Raw genomic sequence first — 24,928 nt, 5'->3', positions numbered from 1 at the left:
AAATGCTTTTTTCTGGCTTTTTCTTTATAGACCCTATGTCAAAATTGACAGTCCGAATATAACGCAAAAAATCTAGTGGTCTATTAAAGGTCTGGTTTGAAAATGTATAATTTTAAAAATAATTGATTATGAGTTTAAAAATGTGAGTTACTTTTCAGATGATTTGCCTAGTGTGCATCAGAACGTGCAACCAATTGAGTGGTTTATTTGGCGTTATCGTTAGTGCTCGCCAATGTCGATAAAAGTTAACGTTTTTGACTATTGACAAGAGCATTTTTCAAGTCTATTGGTTTTTTATATCAATGTTTATTTTCTGGGGAAATTTTAACTAATTCTTAACAAACTGGATAGTTAGTAGTCAAAATTGAGTGTGAAGTTAATCAGCCGTTAAGTTAGAGAACTTATAGATAGTTCACAATGACAAAATCTTAAATTCATGGCAGTTTGGATAAAATTTGCTCAAAATTGGAATTAAAACGTCAGTGAGTTGATTTAATTCGCAACATTTAAAAATCGACGACCAACAAATAGCACTCATATTATCTATTGAGGAGTATCTCAGCAGTCTGTATGTCAATGTTTTCGACAAGATTGGTTAAAGTAGTCAGAAATATCAGATTTTTGCTATTTTTCTTGCAAAGGGCAATTCAGAAGTCTTTTATTTTTTTCAATAAAGCGTATGGGATTTTGGTAAAGAATTTAGAAATTTTTTCTGTACAAAAAAAAACAAAAATGCCTGAAAAGTGCAGACATCAGATGACGACGGTAGACGATAAATTTTTTTTAATCTTTAATAACTGAAGACAAAGTTCTCTTTTCCTTATACCAAAATAGGCATTTCCCAGAAAAATTAATTCAGACAACTTTTTAAAAAGAAGAATATTGAGCCAAATTTTCGGAAGTTTGCGGAATGGTGTAAGGACTCCACTTTCTCCCAGAAAGAAACCCTCAGTTAATTGTCCCGTTTGAAATTTTCATCGTCATCGGTGTTCATTTTCCTATCCTCTATACTTCCTGCTAGTAAAGATCGCGATCGTGTCAAAGATGTCAAATTTTATAATATCCAACATAAAGGGAAGAAAATGCCATAGAAAACGACAAATTGTGATTGAAATTTTGATTTTGGCGTCAGCAGATACCAAAACCCAGAAGGTTGAAATTTCAGACTTCCAGGTGAGATTTTTAGAGAGCGCTAGCTGCTCACTTTGGTTGATAAAACAATCCGCAGATTTCGCCTCAAAATTGTGAGAATTATTAAAGAAGATAAATTGTTTAAATATGCTGAAGACAACCAAAAAGGTTAACGTTCCTCAATTAGTTAACCAATTTTTTTTCAAAATTTTCCACTTATAGATGAGGCTTTCTTAAAATGTTTTAGTTTTTTCAATGCTTTAGTTAAAATGCTTTAGTTTTAGCTTTAGAATCTTAATGCTTTAGTTTTTTCAATTCATGGAAGGACACAAGCGTCTATCGCGGCATTTTTCCGGCAATCTGCCGGCTATGTTCAAAATTTTCCACTTAAAGACGAGGCTTTCTTAAAAGGCAAGAGTCTCGGTAATGATGTGGAGATGTACATCTGTCACGGAGAAATCCGGAGAATTAATCAAAAATAGTCTAATAATAATGGTCAAATAATTTCCAGAAATGTCAGAAAACTGAAGGTTTTGTTTTCAAAGGACCGCAATTTCAATTTGTATTTTTTGTTCCGAACCACTTTAGTGGGGGGAGGAACTATATACTCAAAGGGTTTTTTTTGTTCAGTCAAGGCCGATTGATATAATCATCGTAGAGAGTGGTGAGTGGTATCATTAAAAGGCGCGTACATCCTAGAATATAGAATTAAAAAGATTTTTTCGAATATCATTTTTTTACAGGGAGTTATCCAGGTTTAAAGTTTTGTGAGTAATCGACAGTTTTTATTCATATTCATCGTATTCTTCAGATTCTGTAAACATAATTTTCGTAAGCTAAATAAAGCACCTAGTTGTACTCTCGCTAGCTCTAAGAGTCTTCTGGAATTATAAGTTTTTAAAGCGAAATTAAACTTGATAATAATACAAAATGCATTATTTGTTTTTGATCTATTCAAAAATTTTGTTTAAAATTTTATCTATCTTGCAATCATGTGAACAATTGGGTGTTTCGCAGACGCGAAGCAATATCAGGGCTTATATTTATCTCACAATGGATCCTTGAAATAAAGAATCAGATTTCAAGGTGGCGCAGCCTTTTTTCTAAATATTTCCGCATACAGTTCTTCATTTTAATAATGATAAAAATATCAAATCACGGCTAAATGTATGAAACATACTATTTACAAAACAATTAGGTCCAACGGACTTGTATTATGGTTTCAGAGTTAACCTGACGGTTTTTATGGCTTTTACCAAATATGCTTTCTTTTGGGCAAAGCCATTTTTATGGCTTTGCTTTCTTTTGTTATTCTTTTTGTAGTCCAGTGATTTATCCGCGACAATCAAAGATCCAATTGGCTGCTGTGTGAGGTATAATTGACCTAAACAATGTTTTCGCACAGTTATCTTTCAAAATCTAGTGGATTTTTAAAAAATTTTTGCCTGTTTGTCTTTGTTTTTGTTGTTGTATGACAAATACTTGATAGTGTGATAATGATAGGTCTCATTTGTTTTCCCCAGCATGTATAACTGAACCTACTTTAAGATTTCAGTTTATAGCTAATTGTTATTCAGAATTTGTATCAAAATGAGAATGACAGAAGGAGAGATAAAAAAAGAGAGTTGATGAAACGCAGTCCGTACCATCTTTGGCAAGATTGTTCTTTCTTTTTAGGACTGTGGTTTTATTGTACAAGTGCCCCTCTCTTAAGAAGAGAAACGTTTTAGTTGCGAATTGCAGAATTGGGCATTGATTTCAAATCATAGCATAACTGATGTTTTTTCGAGCAGCTTTGATAGTTCCGAAAACGCAAGTTTTTCCTTTTCAACTTAATGAGGCTAAAAGTTTTCCAGCCTCTTTTATGCTTTTATCTTGGTGGAAACGTTCTTCTCCCTGTACAGAATCAAGAGATTCTTTTACTTAATACATCGCAGTCAGCCTCTCAGCGGCTTCTAACTGAATGGAATTTAATTACTTTCACTCATTGAATTACTCAATGTAGTGAATATTGTCAAGGTCGAAACATGAAAATCGAAAAAAACGGGCTAAACCGATTTAAGTGCTAAACTGTACGGGCTAAACTGTACAGAATCAAGAGATTCTTTTACTTAATACGTCGCAGTCAGCCTCTCAGGTGCTACTAACTGAATGGAATTTAATTACTTTCACTCATTGAATTGCTCAATGTAGTGAATATTGTCAAGGTCGAAACATGAAAATAAAAAAAACGGGCTAAGCCCTGTATTTAAGTCATAGTGCATTAGATTACCAAAGCTCGTTAAATCGGTAGCTCGTTCGCTTTGATTTCAAGTTGAATAGCCTTCAGTTTAGAAGATGAATTATGTATTGTTTTAGAATCGAACTGAAACTGCGCTCCAGATTAGAACATTTTTTATATATTTCTTCTCTTCTTTCTTTTTCTGTTCCATTCTTGATGTGTGGCAGCGGAGTCAACGGAGGCAACCGAAATGTACCAGCTATGTTTTTAAAAAAGAAAGTCCTTTAATTTTTTTGATTACTGCAATTGTATGATTCAAATTGTTCGAATCAATGGAGGAGATTATACTTCAGCGCGGTTTTGACAGCTGCCAATTTTTTTGTGTCAATGATGTTTTGTTTGTTGATTCCTTGATCCGAATGTTTTTTTGTTCTATGGGTGACATGCTCACGTTGGCCTTTCCTTTCAGTTGAAGTGAAAGGTTTGCAATATCAAATGACAAAAACTGCTGGCTGATTTATAAAATTGTGATGAGCAATCTAATCATTACTCGTTGTTTGTATTTGTTTTGTTTGTATGTAATTCAGGCTATTGAATGAGATATTTGCATGACATATTCTGATATAGCGAATTGAGTTATTCGATGAATTTCTATTAGCTGATTACATTCATATGCTACATTCATTTGAGTTGTTGACTCATCGATTGCTATATAGTGCTGAAGAGTAGAGTGTTTGAAGTCCAATGGTTAAACTCCATATATCGGCTCTAATTTCAGCTGAGTAAGAATTTTCCATGAAGTGTGCCATTTTGCAGCCTGATAAATAAAACCATGTTCTCCTCCTTTGACAGAATTGAAGTGTAAAAGGCTATAGAGAATTCTATTTTTAGCCGCATTTTGTAGCTATAATCACTATTCACTTTGGCTATATGCTCGACTATAATACCTATAATTTCCGAACGCTATCGAGTTTTTGCAGAATTAAATTGTGTTTAATTGCGTTCTAACGAAAATTTTTGTTCCAATTTACTTGTGGTTTGGTATTCCGCCAGGGCGTTTCCTGCTATGTTTTTTTTACTTCGTCGAATAAAAAAATGTTTCGCTTTACCTCATTTTTCCGCTTTCAACATTTTGCTTGATATCTTTTTGACTTCTCTAGGCTAGTTTCTCTTTTCTCTCATTCTGCTAAAAGTGATTTTGAACATCAGTTGCGTCAGTATAAAAAATTGAAGTCAGAAGTAGAAACGGGATAAACCCATAAAGCCCAATTTTAGATGCCCGCTATTTGAACGTCGTTCCTATGAGTCTTAGTTTCCATCTCTAATGCTTATTGGTATTGATAGTAGCCCCTGTAGCCTCTCTCTAAGAAACAGAAGTACGTTATGTTCAACTACGAAATGCCATCAAAATAAATCGGACTTAAAAAATGTTTTTGTACAAAAATCTTTCTATATCTTCTATTCTGTCAATGTCAATCCCAATCATGCTTATTGGAATCAACGGCGGCTATTTTCCGGCAATCTGCCGGGTATGTTTTTTAATTGCTCTCAAGCGAAGTTTGTAGCAATTATATTGGTCCTGTCGGTCTTTTTTATGAGATTTTTCGCTTGACCAATTTTCGTCTGACGCATTTGACTTTTCGTCCTCAAAAATGGGATAAACAGGTAGCGCCCAGTGGGCATTAAGTGCTCTTAGAGCCTTTAAGCTCACTAGTCTGCAAGTATGCGATTCACAGAATTAGTTTTGGAGACTTATACTTCTGGTGAGAAGGGCGGTTCTTTTAGATTGACCCCCCCCACTGTTGCCACCCCATCAGTCCCCCGGTGCACCCCCCTCACCCCGCTGCGCTCACTTACGCCTCTTAAATTAAGCTTGAGCTAGCCTCACTAAACCGTTCATAGCTACTGACAAAACCAACCGCTTGCCGGTCGTTTGAGAGCAATTCGCACGACGTTAGTCTGTTGTGTTTATAATATTTGAGTCTCTTACATGAAACAAAATGCTGAGATCAATTTCTTGTATGTTTGCAAATGATGCAGAAATTTCGATATGAGTTTTGATGTGAATTATATACGGGATTATATAACCAATTGAAAAATTTTTAACTTGTTTTGCTTAGTGCCTCAGACTTTTGTTAGTTATGGATCTGAATTGTCAAATTTCCAGCAGCGCAAAAGATTTTTAAGGTTTTTTGAGAATAGCCAGGCGATTTTTTTCTCCTTTTGGTGAAATTGATGATAGGTATTACAAAGCTAATACACCACTGTTCATTAAAATTGTCATTAAACCGAGAACTAATTTATCGCCTGTTATTTCTTTTACTTTTTCGTCTTGGTTTTTAGAATAAAGGAACGGAAGCCTTTTTGTTATACCATTCGCAAAATCTAAAACTGGAGAAGGCAAATTTTTAATTTGCAATCATTCGCACTCTGAGCCAGGAAATTGGTGCTTGCTTTTCATTGCCTGCTTTTCAAAGTTATCAACATTCTCTGCAAAGTTATCAAGACGCTGAAATTTTTGTCAGCAATCGGTCCGTAGGCAAGAATCAGCTATCAAACAGACAAATTTTTCACAATTACAAGTTGTGGTAACTCTCTGCAGAGCGATTCTAGTAGGAGTTTTCCTACTTATTTTTAGGTTCCAAGTCCGGTTTTTTTGTTTCTTTTCCCAAATTTTTTCTAAGTGTTTAGGTTCGCAAGCGTCAGGTATTCTGATAAAATGAGAATATTTTACAAGTTCTGAGGACGAAGATTTGCACTGAGTTTCACAAGAATCAATTTCACAAATAATGAAAAAATCGTGCGATGCATTTCTTGTTTATATTTTTTATTTACATTTTTGTCCAATCTGAATTGAGTTCATTCTATTAATAGATAGGAAATTATAAGGAATATATAGGTTTTCTTTGAGTCATTCTTCATGCTCGATAAAAGTTTTTTGAAACTTTGTTATGAACCGTTTTGTTTAATGAACCACGTAGATATGTTTATTAAGGAAACTTTTTCGCCGTTTGATAACTGCGAACTAAAACAAAGCCAAATGATGGACCGCAGCTTACAAGGGGCTCAAAATAGAATTACAATTCAGGGTTTAGCTCATAGTATTATTGCTTTCAGATTCTTTTTCAATTATTTGAAATAAAATCATTTCGTATTTTGTTCTTTTTTCATTGAAATTAATTGCTCGCGTTTTATTTTCCCAACTATTTTTCTGAGATGGTTTTGTGATCCATTAATTACGACGGTCTCTGCGATTCAATATAAACCTTTTTGGGCGTTTTGTGGCAAGCAGTGGCAATATTACACTACTATCCGGTTAGCGTACCTGTTCTCGCGTTGAAAGGGCCTGCTATAGCAGGGGCCGCTTATTACAAAAATGCAGTAAACTTCCTCGGCCATTCTTGCAAATACGCTCACTTCCGTGCTTTTTTGAGCATGTAAAATCAATTTTAGAATGCATTTATAATCGAATTTTAACCAATGTTTGCCATTGACATTTAAATATGCCCTGTTGTGTATTATATTGTCATTAAATAGGCCCTGTCTCTTTCAAGTATGTTAGAATGTTCACCCTGCAATTAGTTAAAAATAGACAGAATAGTAGTGGGAAAAAGGGGCCCCGTGCACAGCACCCCCCCCCCCCCCTATTTCACCCCTAAAAATACCCCACCTGTTTTTTTTGCCCTAATCGGACCAATTTTTTTCATATTAGAAAAAAATGGTATTTTCAAGCACTTTTCGACTCGTATTCACACTTCGTGCGAATACTCGTCTCAAAGTGCTTTTTTTTAACACTGTTTAATTTAGAGTACAAATCCAATTCAAATCTTTATCAGCGAATTAATCTTTATCAGTGAATTTACCAATCATGCTTTTCCCTCTTAAATATCTAAATTTTACAAACTGTATAAAAATAGTATTTACACTTCATTCGAATATTCGACTCAAAATGCTTTTCAACATTACCCTAGAACATAGTTCAAATCTTAATCAATAACCGCATCGCAGATATTATATTTATAAATGTGTTCTCTAAATTGATTTCTAGTATGACCGAATCTATATCTATGAAGGTAAATACACAACTTACATTTTGCATTTCTAAATCTAAAGAAAGAAATATGTTTATAGGCTTTGCACATATTACACGTTAGATATTGATCTGGATTATCATAATGATATAATAACAAAAATCTAATTAAATTAAGCTAAATTTATAGAAAAGAGTGATTTCATTCTTTCGCTCTTTTTCGGAGTGATGCCCCAGTACGAAAATCACTCTTCTATCACGCTTAAAGAGCGATTCACTCTTTTTCTTTAATTTTTAAAATTATCTATACTTTTCAATAAATTTATATTTTCTTTTACTTTTTCTATATTTATTCCATTATTAATAAGAAATAATACAAAATCATAATATTTACATGAGCAATCTTCTTCATTTTGTCTAATGGCTAAAGTACTTTCAGTTCTAGAACTTTGTTTTTCAGTTAGATTTCTACTAAATCCTTTAGTTAATTCTACGCCTGGATGTTGTTTCTTTACATGAGCCCGTATCCCATCATATCTCACAACAGAAGTACAATATGGACAATTAACTTTAGCTGAAGTACAGTTTCTACATGTATACTTACTCTCATCAAAATCAGTTAGTGGTTTTATATAATTACATTTATTACAATTTCTGGTTGGTGTAACCGCTTCGTGGATCTGCGGGGCAGTTGGGTACCAAGGACTTCGTCCCTTTCACCGATTAATACTTCTGAGTTATAGTTAGGGTTAGGATTAGGGTTAGGGTTAGGATTAGGGTTAGGGTTAAGGTTAGGGACTGAGTTATAGTTAGGGTTAGGGTTAAGGTTAGGGACTGAGTTATAGTTAGGGTTAGGGTCTGAGTTAGAACTGGTGTTATAACTAGAATCAGAACCAGAACCAGAACTAGAGCTAGAACCAGAATCAGAACTAGAGTTAGAGCTAGAGCTAGAACTTGAGCTAGAACCAGAACTAGAGCTAGATTCATTTTTTAAAGAACAACCCCATGGAGAAAAATCATTAGCACAAATAGCACTTATTGTTATATTACCACATATTCATTTATCAATTTTATCTTTATGACATGATTCGTAATGATATTTTAAACAAGCAATGTTTCCACAATTATAGTTACACTCCAAACATTTTATAACCATTTATAATTGGTCAAATCTGCGAATTTGCAAACGAGTTTCACTCGTGGTTAACCAATTTGCAAAACAACTTAGTTGAACAACTCCGTTGAACAGTTTGGTAAACCACGAACAAAGTTCGTTGGAGAACCACAAGCAAAGCTCGTTCACTGATTTCAATTATACTCAACATATATATTTAGCCAATATCTCAATTACATCTTTAGTATTATCTTTAGATTTGATACACTCTGCTAAATATTTATTTCCTAAAGTATTGAGTATATTAGTTTTACATCTCTTATCTAAAATTGCTTCAAGGTTTAATTGCATTTTATTTTTAACATAACTTATAATTTCATTTCTAAATTCTTCATTATTTACATATAGACTGTTTAAATTCTCTCGTCCCTCTTTATTTAAAATCCCAGTATATTTATGAGTGTAACTTCTTCGCTGATCTGTGTAACAGCTTCGCTGATGGGTCTTCGACCATGTTTCACTATCTGTGTACGAGTTACACTCGTGGTTTACCAAACAGCTTCGCTGATGGGTCTTCGACCATGTGTCTCCATCTGTATATTCCCTTTCATGTTCCAGATCTTGATCTTGATCTTGATTTCTGCCAAATCCATAGTTCAATAATGTACTTGTTCTATTCAACATAGTACTCGCTGCAGTTGCCACATGTCCGGCATTTCTTACTGATATATCAGGACTCATAAAATTATATATCATTAAACCTGAACTTATAATACCTAAAATAGTTGAAAATAATCTAAGACCATTTGCTTTAACAACTTCCTGAGTTAAAACATCATTCTGTATTTTAATACCTTTTAATGTAAGAAGTTTATTAAAATAAAACTGATAATTATCATGACTAATAGTATTTCTATCTGTTGCATTTATCATGAGTGGTTTCATATATGCTTTAAGTTTATTTATATCTTCTCTTCCTAACTCATCTTTTAAACTGAGAGCTTTTAAATCAAGGAAACCAACTCTTGAATCATATATCATTGTTCTATTACTATTAATAATAATAAAAGTATTTTCTTTCTTATTATATTTAATTATACCATAACGAAGTTCATCTGACATTCCGTCTGTACGATTATAATGGTTACTATTTAACTCATTAATTATTTTACTAAAGTCATGTTCACATTTATATATCTCATTAAAGTTTTTAAACAGATCAGATCCATTATAAGTTGTTAAATAAATAGTATCACAACTCATTCTTGCTGTATTATTTATTTGAGCTGGTTTATGACACATTACAATCATTTGAATATTATAATGTCTACCTTCAGTAAAATAATAGTCTATATCCTTATTTAACTTATCACCCATATCATCAAGTACTATTACACAATTTCGAAATTTTTGCATATTGTTTTTTGTGATCATATTCATATCACATTTATTAAATCCAGTATAAAACTTATTAGTCTCGGGATTTATCCAGTCTCTGTCATCTTTACACACTATAACTATACTTTTTGGTTGATCAGTGAAACTGCTTCGCAGATTTTGATCTTGATTTTGATTTTGTTTTTGATCTTGATTTTGATCTTGATTTTGATTTTGATCTTGATCTTGATTTTGATCTTGATTTTGATTTTGATCTTGATTTTGATTTTGATCCTGGTCGGTGTAACCACTTCGCGGATCTTGATTTTGGACTGAGTATAGTTTTAAGTATTGTCTAACAAAATATGTTTTACCCGTACCAGTTCCACCATAGACAATAGTGTGTAATGGTGACTTTTCATATTCAAATCTAACTAGACTCCTATTCATAAATCCACCAAAGCTTTCTTCTAGTTTTGCATATTTACTCGGTATTGAATCATATACTATAAAACAAAATATAATTAAGAAAAGAAAAATTATAACCACGCTACCTGTCTCCATTTTTATAAATGAAAACATAGATAAATATAGACATAATTAGACTTATGGGTCTTCGACCATGGCGGAGCATGACCGGAGGTCCATCCGTGTAACGGTTCCACCGATGCTTCGCAATAATTAGAGTTATAATTAAACATTAATAATATTTATAAGAAAATGCTTATCCTAACTTTTGAGGAATTCAATAATAAATTTAATATTGATAATAGTGCTATGAGTGATATCAGAATAAAAGATATTGGTAAAGATATAAGTCTAACACCAATTGAAATTGTAATGAGAGATCAGACTCCAAATAACGTAAGTGAACCCAACTCCAACATTATTGTAAATTTACATCCAACTGAAGGTACACATTGGGTTTTAGTTATAAGAAGAGAAGGTGGTCCAGTGTATTACTTTGATAGTTTTGGTAAAGAAACTCCTCCATTATTCTTAGAAGAGTATGTTAATCTAGGCTCTAATGAAAGAATACAACAATATGATGAATCTTATTGGGGGGCTTATTGCTTATACATGATCTATCTTATTGATAGAGGATTTAGAATTAACAATGCTTTGAATATTCTAGTTAATCAATGTAAATATCCAGTAATGTATAATGAGTGTTTCTGTTTGGGTTGTAATGATAAAGTTAATCAGGGAACCTGCTTCGCAGATGATCTACGAAGTAGCTTTGCTAATAATGATAAAGTTAATGATAATCAGGGAACGGACTCCGTCCGTGGCATGCCAACCTGCTTCACAGATGATCTACGAAGTAGCTTTGCTAATAAAGTTAATGATAACGATAAAGTTAATGATAACGATAAAGTTAATGATAATGATAATGTTAAGTTTAATGATAATGATAATGATAATGATAATGATAATGTCAATGTTTATGATAATTATAATGATGAGACTATCTATCAGAGAAGTAGTTATAATCAAGGGGGTAGTTATAATCCGCGAAGTAGTCCTAATCTGGATATATCACCACCAAGAAGTATACACCCATTGTATAGAAAGAATAAACCCAAAAGCAGATGTTGAATTTATTAAAGATATAAAAGATTTACCATCTCCTGATAAACTACCCAAAGACTTAAAGAAACTAATGATATTCGATGATGTTAGAGCCAAAGAACCAGTTATTAATGAATACTTTTGTAGGGGTAGACATAATAATTGTAATATGATATATCTTAATCAAAACCTGTTCTCTCTGGATAGGCAGAGTGTTAGAGAGAACTGTAATCTATTTATTTTATTTGAACAGAGAGGTAAAGCCCTCATATCTATATATCAAGATTTCTTTAATAATGTGGAACTTAGTTATAATGATTTTGCTAATATATGTAATAAGGTATGGAAAGAGCCTTATAATTACATTGTCATTGATATAACTAAAAATAAAAATATTAATGGTAAACTAAGAATTAATTGGGATCGGAGAGTTTTGTAGTTTATTTTAAGTATCCACGAAGTGGTTACACCAATCAGGGAACCTGCTTGGCTTACCACGAGCAGAGCTCGTTCGCAGATAAGTCTAAGTCTAAGTCTAAATCTATGACTATGTCTCAGCCTAAGTCTAAGTAAAGTCTAAGTCTAAGTCTGTAACTAAATCAAACAGACCTTCGGTCTGCTAACTATATTAGATCAACGAAGTTGTTGCTGGTTACACCAGATGTAAAGTAAAACTTAATACATCACCATTAAAGTCTATAGGTCTTCCATGCTCATCTTTAATATGAAATTCTATATATTCTATTCTATCGTTAGTTACATTTTGATATAAGATATTAGTTGGTATAATATTTATCAAGTAACTTGGTGGTTCAGTTAGATTAAAAGTATATAATATGTCTGTATCCTTACCATTATCTTTAACACCAGATATCACATTACAATGAATGTTAATATTACTAAAACCCATAATATCAACAATTTTCTGAGATGTATATTTACCTTTATTATAAACTATTTTTCTAAATCCTAGTAGTGGGGCTATTGAATTTTCTATGTCAAAGTTAATTGCACCTTGTTTTACTTCCATTAAACTTTTCATTGTATTCTTATCAATTTCTATTATAACATTACCATTAGTTTCTTCTTTTATTAATTCTGCTATTTCATATAATTCATATGCACCTGGTGTAATACCTAAAAGACGGGTATTTGACCATGTTTCACCTTGGGTATCATATATGAGTTGATTGTTCATTCTATTCACATTAAACACTGAGTTATAAACTGATAATCTAATTAAACCTAATTTTGTTTTATTAAGTATAGGTTCACTAAAGTTAAACTTTTCTGTTGGCTTTATCATTCTAAAGTTAAGTGTGTGTTCTTCTTTAGTTTTAGTTAAAGCATCATGTATCTTTTGTAGTTCCCATAAGATCAACGAAGTTGCACCTCCGGTGATTAAGTTATCAGTCATTTTTTATCTAATAAAAATGGATTTTAATTTGGATGCAACTTATGGTTATAATAATGATATACGCAAAAGTAAGATTATAAAGTATAAACCAAATAATCTGGCAACAATGAATACAATCAATACTAACATTAATATTATACTCAATAGAGAAGAGAATCATTTAAATATACACGATTCATATCTAGAGATAGAGTTTGTTTTATCAGATGATGCTGGGGGTGTATTTGCTAATAATGCTAATATTAGATTAGTTAATTATGGTATGATGGCATTGTTTAGTTCAGTTAAACTTGAAACTAGTGGTGATAGGACCATTGAATATATAGATCATTGTCATCCTAATCTATTGATGTATAAGTTATTAACTAGTACTGATGATGAATATGAGAGTGGTTTTGTTAGAAATCAAGGTAATAGAGATAGTCAACTTAAAGGTGATCATGCTGCTGCCGAACGAGGTCATATGTATATGATGGTTAAGATGAGTGATCTATTTGGTTTTGTGAATGATTTAAAAAAGATTATATATGGTTTAGGATTTAAACTAATATTAAAAAGAAATAATAATGATAGAGCTCTATATAGAATTAATGCTGGTGCTGATGCAGTAGCTAATGATGGTAATATAGAAATTAGAGATATATCATGGTGTGTGCCTAGTATTGATCCTAGTAATGACAATAGAATTATTGTACAGAAAGGATTAAATAAAAAGAATAATATAGACTTCGGTTATTATGAAAGAAAAACATTTTATAAGAACGTACCTAATGCTACTAATTTCTTGTTTGATCTAGGTATGGAAAGTGGTATGGAAAGACCACAATATATAATAGTTGGTTTTGAAAATAATAATGTTAATGAACAAACTCATGATGCAAGTACATTTCATATAATGAATGTTACTGAATGTTATTGTAAGATTGGTAGTGAGTTTTATCCTGAAGATAGAATGAATATTAATTATGGCACTAATAATTATAATGAGGCTTTTAAAGAGATTGTTAGCTTTAATAAAGATTATAATGGGCTACCATATAATATAAAACCGTATATAAATCATAGAACATTCAAAAGTAGTTATAGAATATATGTAAATGATACTAGATATCAAAGTGATCATATAGGTCCACAACCAATACAACTTAATTTTAAATTTAGTGCTGCAGTTGCCGATGTTATATGTCATGCATTAGTATTAACTAGAAAGGTTATTAGTGTTAGTAGTGATGGTAATAAGATGGTTGATATAGTTTCATAGAAACTAATGACCGAAGGTCTATAGTCTCGTAGAGACTAATTGGCAAAGCCACTTCGTGGATCGACAGAGTCGCGGCCTTGCTGATCAGTGAAACTGCTTCGCAGATAGCCAGAGGCTTATCATATCATAGATATAATTATAATTAAAGTCCTTATCATTATTTCCTACTAGTCTTAACAAAACCTTTAGCATAAATAGTATCTAATTTCTTTTTATTCTCTAGAGATAGGACTCCGTCCATCCAGGAACCGGTTTCACCGATGCTACGCCATAAGCCTCTAGCTTCAAGTTTAGTCTTCGAGCTTCGCTCGCGGGCAGAGCCCGTAGGCTTAGACTCAGTCTTAGGCTTTGTCTTCGAGCTTCGTTCGCGGGTGAAACCCGTAGGCTTAGTCTTCGAGTTTCGCTCGCGGGTGAAACCCGTAGGCTTATTCATAACAACAAAAGGATTATACTTTTTAACTTCCATTATTTTTTATATATAGAAATGAGTCTTTTAAATAAGTTCAAAACCAATTCATATTGTGTTGGTGGCAGACATTATAGTGGCACTAATAACATAAGAGGAGCTATTACACCAAAAGGTACTAAAATGTTAAGAGGATCCTGCACTAAATGTGGAAGGAATAAATCAATGACTGTATCTGATGCAACAATAGAAGCTGAGGGATTGAAAGATTTCTTTAAGAGTGTTGGTAGAGCTACAGTTAACTTTGGAAAGAAAGTTGCTAATAATCCAATAAGAGCATTAGAGATTGCAAGTAAAATAGGAACTGCAGCGGCATCTAGAAAACCTAGAGCTGCTTTATCAGCCACACCTGATTTAATTAAATTTGCAACTACTGGTGAAGGTATAAAGGTAGTACAAAAAGGAAGAAGTTTATACTTAGGTACAAAGAAAAGATAATTATTTGATTATGATTATATTTATGTTTATGTTTATGATTATCGGTATATATTTATACTAATATTATTATTACTAAAGACATTGTTATTACTAAAAACTAATAACTTTAGTTTAAAAAAACACTTAATTTATTTTTCTTGTTCTTCTTATAATCCTCATATACCTTGACTAATTCATTATATTCATCATTATCTATTTTATTATCATTCATTGATTTAGTATATAGTTTATTAAATTTATCACTAAACTGTTTAGCTAGAATATACATTTGTGAATACTTTATAATTTTATTTCTTATTTTAGTATTAATTGTTTTTGATAATGAACCACAAACAGTTGCTGTAGCAAAAGCTGTGGGTATAGAATAAGGTAATCCTATACCTGTTAATGCAACTGATGTTGTTGTTGCTGTTGTTGCAATTGATGATAATAGTATTTCTGTTATCTCAGCTACGTTAATATAATTTTTATATCTACTTAACTTCTTATTATAATTATTAATTTCAGTTTCATAATAATTTCTAATATCTTTTATAATGTTAATATTATTGTTAAATTTATTATTAGCTTGAATCTTTTCATTTATCTGCTGTTCATTGACAGCAGCAGCTTCGCGCATCAACCGTTCCGATACTGATGATAAATCTGGATACAGTAAGCTCTCACTCGGTGCTGTTGGATCAGTGAAACTACTTCGTAGATTGGTCATTTTCATTAGTGAAAAAACTTTCTATTTCTTTCGTTATATCTTCTTGTTTAAATCCATAATGCATCTCAAGTCTGTCTTTCTCTTTATTATCAAGTAACTTACTTCGTAAAAGTATAGAAATTATATATATTACTATAACACCTCTAAGAGATTTATTGTATTCTTTCATTTCCCTTAGACCATTAGTAAACATATCATCTAAATGTATGTTGGTAACATTCTGATTAAACTTATTATTATCAATCTCTTGTTTTAATTGATTATATTTAGAGATAGTATCAGCAGCAACTTTATTTCAAAAGTTAACAACATTTGTGACTTCATTTGCTGATTTAATGAATTCTTTAATTAGATTTTCATTAACTTGTGTTTCATTTAGTTGTAATGTTTTAGTTGTAACTTTATCAAAATCACCTTTTCTTAGTTCAGTTATGTTTCTACTTAAGATTTCTATTTTATTAGAAGAGGATAATAAGTTATTGTCACAATACTCTTTATTAACCACATCCTTTTCATCTAACGGAGGATGTACATTTGTAATTTTATAGGTATCCTTCATGTCAATATTATCATTATCTTCTAGGAATAACCCACGAGCCTTACTTAGTGTTAGGTTGTGCCAACGGTCAGCGGAGCTGATTGTTGATGTTAATCCGAGAAGTGAGTTCCCTGATTGATTTTTAGCCTGATTGAATCTGTTTCTTGTCATTATTTATTTTAGGAAATATATTTAATGATTCCAAAACTTTATTATTAGATTCAAAATCAAACTCAGATTTCAATAGTTCCTGTTCATAATATTTACCTTCTATTATCTCTCCATTAATATCTTCTATCTTATATGTTGGTGGTTGTGTTTTTAGAACTTCATTAACTTTAAACAGTTCTCTATTCCAATTAGAAGTGTAACCTTTAGAGAAGATATTACGTTTATCTGCGTTTCTAACATAATCACCAACTTTAAATTTTGGCTTAATATTCTTAAAATTAAAAGTGTATTTAACCTTATCAGGATTATTAGAAGCATCAACTGGTGTCATATTAATTGTTGAATGAATGTTATTGTTATATGTTAAGACTGCATCATTTAGTATATTTACCCAATTACCATCACCATTGATGAACATAGGTTTATTTATTATGTGTAATAATGTTCTATTGAATCTCTCTATAAACACAGCTTTTAAATCACTATAAGTAGAATATAGTTCTATCTGCGAAGCGGCTTTGCCGGTTCCATATTCTTTAAGTAAAGATTTAAATGTTTTATTGTAAAACTCACTACCTCTATCTACCCATAACTTTTCTGGTTTTCTACTTTCAGAGCCACCTTGTGGATTTTCGCCTAATACTAATTTAAAGCCATTAGTTATAGATAAACCAGATTTATTCTTTAATGGAATAGCCCATGCATATTTTGTGAATATATCTATAACTGTTAATATAAACTTATAATTATTATTGTATTTACTTAAAGATGACTTATCAATTAAATCAGCTGACCATGTTTCATCTTTATATAATGGTATTATTCTTTCTCTTCTAAACTTTGTTATTTGAGGACTAAATACTTCTTTAGCTAGGAGTTGTTGTTGTTCCATCATTATGGGCGTAGCCAGGTGTTTACCCTGCATTTACCATAGTTAAAAACAAAATTATCTAGTTGTTCTTGATTAATAATATTCATAGATAATAGTTGCTTAGATATATCTAGCATTTCGTCATATAATCCATCATGACCAGCTTTTGTTTCTAGTATTAATAATTCTAGTCTTTCTATTAAACCATTGACGAAGTCACAGCTACGCTGATTTAAATGGCAACTCCGTTGATTATTTGGGTTGCTATTTAGTCCCCTACCATATACATCATCTTTTGCCCCCATTATACGTTTTATTGTTCTATATCTAGCGCTTTTCTTATCCGCTTTTCCTAAATCATATCTAATATCCTTTAAAAACCTTTTAATTTTGTTTTCATCTTCTTCGATATCATCGTTATATGTTACATTTGGGTTAGTGAGAAATTCAATAAATCCTTCTGAGAATTCGTATATATTATCCCTAACTAAAAATGCACCCTGCTCTAGGTTTATATCAACACCATTCATTTTGTATCTTCTAGTAGGCAAATCTACAAGATTTAATTTTAATTGAGGATTAGTTTGAGTACCCATTTTATGAAGATTCTTGGCTATCTTTGTATCAACAAAAACTGGTGCTATTTCTTGAGTTTCCTCTATGGTCCCCTTTAACGTTTCATTAATCTGCGAAGCAGTTTCACCCATCTTAGAAGTGTTTTCACTGATCTGGGAACCAGCTTCCTGGATTCGTGAAGCGGTTTCACCCATCTGAGAAGCGGCTTCTCCTATCTGAAAACCAGCTTGTTCGATCATCTTAGTTTGTTTATCCAACTCTTGATTTTGCCAATCTATTGCTTGTTTCATTGTTTGCATTTAGTGTTTTAGTTAAAGGATCAAATAACTCTTCTATTTCACCATAATATTCTTGTTGTTTTAATTTATCTTCTAGTCTATTCTTTCTGTTTTGTTTTTCTAAATAATTTAATTCTATAAGTGTGTCTAGTTTAGTCATTTTTGATATATTGAAAAATTATAATCATAAAACTAAAATGGATAATAAAAATAGTTTCTCTCTTAACCTAAAAAGATGTTTAGCTTGTAAAAGACGTTGTAATACTATAGATGAGTTTATTGATCTGCGAAGCAGGTTCCCTGATCATATTAAGGAACCAAATCATGATGATTTAATAATTTCAACTTATTCTAAATATGTAAAACAGGAAAACTTAAATCCGTGGAAGATAATAAAGTTTCTAGAATATAATAAAAAGATAATAGCTGAAGCTACAATTAAGGAAGACATTATGGGAATATATATGGCTCAGATGATGATTTATAATATACTAACTACCAACCCTATGGATGTAATGAAAGAATTAAATTCATAATTATTTTTTATTTATACAACTCATTATATAATACAATAGCAGCTTCAATTAACTTTCTATCATCATTAATAGTTAGATCTTGAATATTATTAATCAGTAGATCTTTGTCTTTGTCTAGCTCTAGATTTAGTTTTATCGGTGAACCCGATTGGTTTACCACAAGCGGAGCTTGTTCGCGGATCATTTTTATTAAATCTCTTTTGAATAGATATAGATTCTCATCAAGAGGATAGCTAGTAATATTATTCACATAACATCTTTTATCATCAAAGTTATTTAGACTTCTTTTACTAGTTTTTATTGTGGTCATTTTATCTCCTACTTTTTGTATTCTACATTCATCTACAATTCTTTCTTTATCATCCATTAAGGCGTTATAATAGTCTTCATGTTTACCATTGTTCTCTTTCTTTATTCCTTTCTCTTTTGCACAGAAGTGTTTAAAGCTATAGGTCTTTGGTTTTAATACTATGAATTCTTCTATCTCTTTACTTCCTAATTCATGTTTAAATTTGCCTGGTACTTTATTATTGGTTTTGATTGGAACTTCGAGATTGCTTAAGTCCATATATTTATTATCAATACTACCTTCAGTAAAACTTAATACAAAACTATCAGTATCCATATAGTGTAGCATTAGATCTTTAAGTGATGGTTGTAATACATTGTAAAAGAATTCATACATGTGGAGTTTACTAAGTTCTAATACAGTTGAGCCTAAATATATCGGTTTATCATATTGTATTTCCTTTTTATAGAATTCTATTAGAGTATAATTATCATATCTAATTACATCTTTACATGTTGGTTTACTAACAGCTTTAAGTATTTCATAATCATCAGTTAGAATCTTAGCTTCTAAATACTTTAATGGATTCTCACAACTTTTACCAAACAAGGAATTATTCATTAGCTTAAATATATCTTTCTCAGGTTCAGTTTTAGCTTCGGTTCTCATTTTAGTATTAAGCTCAATATAGTCTCTAATAATATAATCTTGTTTAAATTTAATTATTCTATGGACTTTAGTAACCTTTATACCCATCTTAACAACAAATTTTAACATTCGATAGTGTATTGGATATTTATATTTATTATTCTGATCTAATACTAGTTTCTCACTTTTTGATGAAGTTGAAGGTCTTTGTTTGCATCCTAGTTCATTGTTCTCTACTTCTCTTTTATGGGGTAATGATTGGAATTTTGCTGTTTTATCTTTACATTCATTGGTGTATTCTAAATCACAGATAAGCCAATAACCATAATCACTATCATCATCAGTGTTTAACACTTCGTCTATGGTTATGTCACTAAAGCTGAAATCTTTATATGGTAGCTTTTGCATTAGTGCGGAACCATATAAGTTATTAGCATCGATGTACCACAACTTTCTGTTTTCATTTTTGTTTATTTTTCTATTACCAAAAACACCGCATATACCACCTCTCATTGCTCCAATGAAGTCTTTTAGCATTTGTTCATCTTGTATTGTATCTAATTCAACTTCACTTAGTTTTAGAAAACAGTCGAAGCTGTAACCTGGTAGACTAATATAATGTAGAGGATTGAGTTTATATGTATTTATGTTTAACTTAACAAATAGATTGAAGCAGTGCTGTAATATAAATATATCATTTTCCATGTACTCTAATGTTAATTCTTTACCCGTTTTATTACTATTAGAATTATTAAAGCTATCAACATCTGCTTGAGTTGGTAACTTAGTTGTCAGCGATGATCTAAAGTCTTGTATTGATAGATTACCTAAATTATTATTATAGCTATTCTCATCTTTAAAGTATTCATAAGGGTATAATGTTTTACTTTTAACACCATAAATATTTGCCATCTTTTCAAGAGACATTGTCATGAAACTATAACTATCTATAAACTTTAAAACACCTATTCTAAACATTCTGGCTTTACCATTAGTACTAGGTAATATATCAACTCTTCTCTTACTATTATTCTGATTAAATAGCTCATTAAATAATAGATTGAAGTCGTAGCCTTTACCATTATGAAATATTACTGGGATGAAGTTTTGTTGTCTATAGTTTAAGTTGCAAATATTACAAGCTGGGCCTCTATATCTACCAGTTTGGTGGCAGTGATCTCTAACTTTATTAATACAAGGTTTATTACAAATATGACAAATTTTAGTGGCATTATGATACTGTTTATCTTCTTCTGTAAATACCATTGTTTTATTAGATTTAATACTATGAGTTGATTCTATCTCTAATAAATCTTTAACAAAATATTTAATACAGCTAGAGCCAAAATATGAAACATAGTTAGTATCTAAGTTATAGCCAGTAGCTATAGGTACATGCTCAGATATTTTATATGTGTTATCCCCAATCTTTTGATCTGTTCCTTTCATGTAACATTCAATATCGGCAAAGATAACATTCTTTACTTCTTGTTGTTTATGTTGATTCTTGAATTTGATTTGTTTTAATTTAGGGCATACAATCTTTGGCTTGATTTGTACACAGCATTCATGAGTTTCATATTTATGTTGAGAACTCAACCAATAGGTGCAATTATCACAAAACCAAAACTTTGCGTGTTTAGCATTAGGTCTTTCTAATAACACCTCTATATTTTTAATTAGAGCACAATGGGTCTTCGACCACGTTCCACCATGTTCACCCCAAGTTAGTATTCGAACATTCTTACGATCTTTAACAAAATCTATGCATTTCTCTAATAGCTCTACTTTGGCTGAGCCTGGGATTGGTCTGTAAAACCAAATATTAATATTATACTTATTTTGAATTTTTGTTAAATAATTATGTGCATGTTCATTATCTTCCCAGTCTTCGACTAGGTTATCAATATATTTATTTTCTCTAGTAGCATTTCTGGCCGCAGGATGCAATGCAGCTGTAATACATAATCGTAGACAGTTAAATTTATTGTTCCTAATATTTAAAATCGCATTTGTTTTATCTTTTAGGTCGAATGATAGTTCTATATAAGATCCTAATGATGGTTTAGTCCTTTCTATACTTATTTGCATGTCTGTTATTCCAATAAATTCATAATCATATCCACGGCCTTCATATATTTCTTTAACATGATCAAGCCATTGGTTTAGATCTAATCGATGATCTTTAGTCATATATTCATCTGTTCTAAAGTTTATATTAACAGTCTTTTCTTCTTCTGAGTCTCTCTTTTTATATAAACAATTAGCAGTAACTTTATATTTATATGATTTAAATGGTTTGAACTCGTCTAATATGTAATCTACTGGTTCATTAATATCCTTGATTAAACTATTATTAGATTTAGTAATATATAACTGTCTTTGATTAAAGCTAGATTTAATATTATAATTTTCGTCTAAGCTAACGTTTTCTCTCCAATGTTTATTCATATGAGTTTGCAAACCAATCTGATTTTTAAACTTATTGCCGCAAACCCAACATCCGAGATTCTCTGATCCGTGAAACGGCTTCGCCGATGGAACTTCAGATTCGGGTTCGGTTTCAGTCTTAGTATCAGTTTTAGTTCCAGTTTCAGTTCCAGGTCTAACATAGAGTAATCCATCGTCAGAATCAGTGAATTTGTCAAACAACTTCGTTGAACTGCTTCGCAGATCAGAAGCAAACATTTTCTCTAATAGTTCCTTATGTTTAGGATCATAAGATTGATGTTTATATAACTCTTTCTTCGTTTCAAATTCTAGATCACAGATATCACAGAAGTTTATACTCGGGACACTAGTTTTAGTTGAGTGGGACATGGTGTATTTTATTGGGGAAAATTTTATAATTTTTCGACAATATAAAAATGAAATGCAATAACTGCAAAAATAAACCTTGGAAAAAATGTGAAAATTGTAAAGAATTAGAATATAGTTGTTATATATGTAATAGTTTAGTTAAAGTAAAAAATTATATTGGGCATTTAGAGGAACATTATAAAAATCCTGATTTATATATAACTTGTAAGATGTGTAATGGTTATAAACATATTTCTTTCTTTAGATTTAGAAATGCAAAATGTAAGTTGTGTATTTACCTTCATAGATATAGATTCGGTCATACTAGAAATCAATTTAGAGAACACATTTATAAATATAATATCTGCGATGCGGTTATTGATTAAGATTTGAACTATGTTCTAGGGTAATGTTGAAAAGCATTTTGAGTCGAATATTCGAATGAAGTGTAAATACTATTTTTATACAGTTTGTAAAATTTAGATATTTAAGAGGGAAAAGCATGATTGGTAAATTCACTGATAAAGATTAATTCGCTGATAAAGATTTGAATTGGATTTGTACTCTAAATTAAACAGTGTTAAAAAAAGCACTTTGAGACGAGTATTCGCACGAAGTGTGAATACGAGTCGAAAAGTGCTTGAAAATACCATTTTTTTCTAATATGAAAAAAATTGGTCCGATAAGGCCAAAAAAAACAGGTGGGGTATTTTTAGGGGTGAAATAGGGGGGGGGGGGGGTGCTGTGCACGGGGCCCCTTTTCCCCACTACTCAGAATCGATGACAAATTAGACAAATAATTTTTTTAAAAAAATCCCTCAGTGTTTTTACGTTTTATGCATTTCTTTAAAATATTTGGAACCAAAAGTAATTCAAGTATTTCCGTTTTTGTTTTTGTAAATTGCTTTTAATTCCATGAAAAAAAACATTTGACAACTTATTTTTAAATTACTTCGTCGGTTGAATAATTTAACCAATAAGCCATTAAACGCTGGCAGTGTAAATGTAAAGCGCGGACAACATTGACAATAAAATCGTGGAAATTAGTTACTTTGAGGCATCAGTAAAGGACTGGTTTCTTCTGAATCCGTTCTGATCAACGCACAAAAGAGAATGTTTCCACGAAAAGTTAAGCACACGTTTAAAAAGCAACTTCTATCAAAACCTTATTGATGGCCGGTAAAAGAGTTATTGGACAAATATGTTTGGATCAAAACAATTTCCTTTCGGAGAATTGCTTGCACTTTTACTTATTAAAACAATTTGGAAAATTTACATATCTATGCTATTGTAGAAGTGGTGGACACAATGCTACGTGCTCCTACCTTAGCATCGATATCCTTTGTTGGAGCGGAGAATTTTAACACTTTGAGACTGAAGCAATCATGGCGAACTGAGTTTTTACTTAGTTTTTTTGACAATTTTGTTAACTTTCCTCTCATCCGTTTGCTACAAGTCAAAGGACGAAAACCTTTTTTTTAGTTCGTTGTATCTTTCTTCCCGCTCATTCATAGTACATAACTTCTTGCCAGCATTAATAACAAAACGTTTTAAAGCCATTCTAGTCAAAGTGTGGTGATTTATTCATTCATTCTGAAAGTCCTTTTGTCAGTTTGGTACAAAAAACAAACAATGACAAGGTCTTTTTTAGTTCGTTGCATCTTTCTTCCGCCTCATTCATCGTACAGAACTTATTGCCAGCATTTATGAAAAACGTGACAACAACATTCACGCCAAAGTCTGGTGATAGAATTTTCCTTTCCAATTCTTATAAGTGGAGAATAGTTCGCTGGAAAATCGTTGGAAATTTTCTTATTGTCTGTTTTCTTCAATTCTAATTTCCTTAAATACTCAATTTTTTTTATTCTTTTCTATTGTGTGTCTGACCCTAATCAGAGATGTTGCGTTTGTATTTTGGTATCGAAATATCTTGTTTTTGATTGGTTTTTGAGATAAATGCTCACCCAAGACTTTCTCTTTTTGTGCATGAACACAACGTATAGGCACAAATCGGTCGATTACTTTATCTTTTTTGTTAATTTCTTCAACCGAGATATATTCGGTTGATTATAAGACTTTTTCAGCTTTTGTCTGTATTTGCAAGCTTTTTAGGGTTGCGATTTTCCAATTTTTCATCGAACTCAGCAATTGTTGATGTAATTCCAAGGCTACATTATAAAATATAATGATCACTTTGTTCACTTAGAAGAGTTCCAACAGATAAAAAATTCTCTTCGCCTGTCTTAAAAACGTTCAAAGCAAGTTTGGGTATGAGCAGTTACTCGAGTTGATTCGTTGTTTTCAACTAACAGTTGATGAAAGCGTAACAATTGTTGGTACCATTTTTTCAACTCATTATTTGTCGATGTTAAAGTCGCCATCCAGTGTTGTTTCTTCATTCATGTTTTTCGGCGTCAGCATTAAGTATTCAGTATTAAATCTTTCTTTTCCTTTTGAGAAACCATCGTTTTCATATTAGGTGGTTT

General features: G+C 31.4%; 1 protein-coding gene across 1 annotated transcript in view; it reads left to right on the top strand.

Moving 5' to 3' along the window:
• Positions 1-24,928, top strand: part of LOC142341645 (putative acyl-CoA dehydrogenase 6) — a 55,185-nt gene that overhangs the window by 22,621 nt on the left and 7,636 nt on the right. The gene's annotated exons all lie outside the window — the stretch shown is intronic.

This window comes from Convolutriloba macropyga, chromosome 6, assembly GCF_964194025.1.
Source record: "Convolutriloba macropyga chromosome 6, txConMacr16.3, whole genome shotgun sequence".
NCBI lineage: Eukaryota > Metazoa > Xenacoelomorpha > Acoela > Convolutidae > Convolutriloba > Convolutriloba macropyga.
The sequence above is the reverse complement of the archived record's forward strand: the minus strand, read 5'-3'. Positions and strand labels throughout refer to the sequence as shown.